Source organism: Eumetopias jubatus, unplaced genomic scaffold (genome assembly GCF_037043125.1).
Source record: "Eumetopias jubatus isolate StellerSeaLion01/CBP00866 unplaced genomic scaffold, mEumJub1_p1.0 scaffold_11, whole genome shotgun sequence".
Taxonomy (NCBI): Eukaryota; Metazoa; Chordata; class Mammalia; order Carnivora; family Otariidae; genus Eumetopias; species Eumetopias jubatus.
Window position 1 is genome coordinate 54,902,350 of NW_028274817.1, and position 2,238 is coordinate 54,904,587.

General features: G+C 41.6%; 1 pseudogene; it reads left to right on the forward strand.

The window, feature by feature from the left end:
- The first annotated feature begins 720 nt into the window (after window positions 1-720).
- LOC114207545 (solute carrier family 25 member 3 pseudogene) lies at window positions 721-1,888 on the forward strand (annotated as a pseudogene).
- Window positions 1,889-2,238: the final 350 nt, after the last annotated feature.

The window sequence follows — 2,238 nt, forward strand, 5'->3', positions numbered from 1 at the left end:
TATTTTTGTGTATGGCATAAGAAAGTGTTCCAGTTTCATTCTTTTGTATGTTGCTGTCCAGTTTTCCCAACAGCATTTATTGAAGAGACTCTTTTTCCCATTGCATTCTGGCCTCCTTTGTCAAAGGTTAATTGACCATATAATCATGGGTTTATTTCTGGACTTTTTATTCTGTTCCTTTGATCTGTGTGTCTATTCTCTGTCAGTACCATATTTGTTTGATTACTACAGTTCTGTAATATAACTTGATGTCTGAAATTGTGATACATCCGTTTATTTTGTTTTTCAAATTTGGCTATTTGGCTTTTCTGAGCCTTTGGGCTCCATACAAATTTTTGGATAGTTTGTTCTAGTTCTGTGAAAAATTCTCTTGGTATTTTGATAGGGATTACATTAAATCTGTAGATGGCTTTGGGTAGTATAAGTATTTTAGCACAATATGTTTTTCCGATCCAGAGCCTGGATTTTTTTTTTTTCATTTTTTTGTGTCATCCTCTATTTCTTTCATCAATGTTTCATAGTTTTCAGTGTCCAGGTTCTAAACCTCCTTGGTTAAGTCTATTCCTTGATATTTTATTATTTTTTGTGAAACTGCAAATGGGATTGTTTTTTAATTGTTAGTGTATAGAAATGCAATGGGGTGAGCCACAGCCTTTTCAAGGGAGCGGTTGTGTGTTCGCCATCTTAGGAAGTGAGTGTGCCGGCCCTTGCTCTCAGAAGATGTTCTCGTCTGTGGCGCATCTGGCGTGGGCGAACCTCTTCAACGTGCCCCACCTGCAGCTGGTACACGATGGCCTCACGGGCCCCCACAGTAGCCCCATGGGGGCCCCGGGCCCGCCCCGCTGTTCCCGCAATCTGGCAGCAGCCGCTGTGGAGGGATACAGTTGCAAATGTGGCTCCATGAAGTTTTATGCACTGTGTGGCTTTGGTGGGATCTTAAGTTGTGGTCTGACACACACTGCTATCGTTCCTCTGGATTTAGTGAAATGCCGTATGCAGGTGGACCCCCAGAAGTACAAGGGCATATTTAATGGATTCTCAGTTACACTTAAAGAGGATGGTGTTCGTGGTTTGACTAAAGGATGGCCTCCGACTTTCATTGGCTACTCTATGCAGGGGCTCTGCAAGTTTGGCTTTTATGAAGTTTTCAAAGTCTCGTATAGCAACATGCCTATCTCTGGCACACATCACTATATTTGGCTGCTTCTGCCAGTGCTGAATTCTTTGCTGATATTGCCCTGGCTCCTACGGAAGCTGCTGAGGTTCGAATTCAAACCCAACCAGGTTATGTCAATACTTTGAGGGATGCAGCTCCCAAAATGTATAAGGAAGAAGGCTTAAAAGCATTCTACAAGGGAGTTGCCTCTCTCTGGATGAGACAGATACCATACACCATGATGAAATTTGCCTGCTTTGAATGTACTGTTGAAGCATTGTACAAGTTTGTGGTTCCTAAGCCTGGCAGTGAATGTTCAAAGGCAGAGCAACTGGTTGTAACATTTGTGGCAGGTTACACAGCTGGAGGCTTCTGTGCAATTGTTTCTCACCCTGATGATTCCGTGGTATCTGTGTTGAATAAGGAGAAAGGTAGCAGTGCTTTTCAAGTTCTTCAGAAACTTGGATTTAAAGGTGTATGGAAGGAACTCTTTGCCCATATCATCATGATTGGCACTCTGACTGCACTACAGTGGTTCCTCTATGACTCTGTGAAGATCTACTTCAGGCTCCCTCACCCTCCTCCACCTGAAATGCCAGAGTCTCTGAAGAAAAGGCTTGGGTTAACTCAGTAGAATGATCAAAGCAAAGGTGGACTGAATCTGCTTGTTGATCAGTGTTGAGGAAAGTGCAAGAGGAACTTTTATATATTTGACAGTGTAGGAAATTGTCTATTCCTGCTATAATTACTGTAGTCTCTTGCCTAAGGTGGGGGTTTCAAACCCACTGTTGAAATAAACCCAACTATTCATGAAAAAAAAAAAGAAAAAAGAAGTGCAATGGATTTCTGTACATTTATTTTGTATCCTGAGACCTTACTGAATTCATTTCTCAGTTCTATTGGTGGAGTCTTTAGGGTTTTCTATATATAGTATCATGTCATCTGCAAACAGTGAAAGTATTTTGTCTTTATCAATTTCAATGCCTTCAATTCCTTTCTCTTGTCTGATTGGTATGGCCCAAACCATGCTGAGTAAAAGTGGTAAGAGCAGACATCCTTGTCTTGTTCCTGACCTTAGGGGA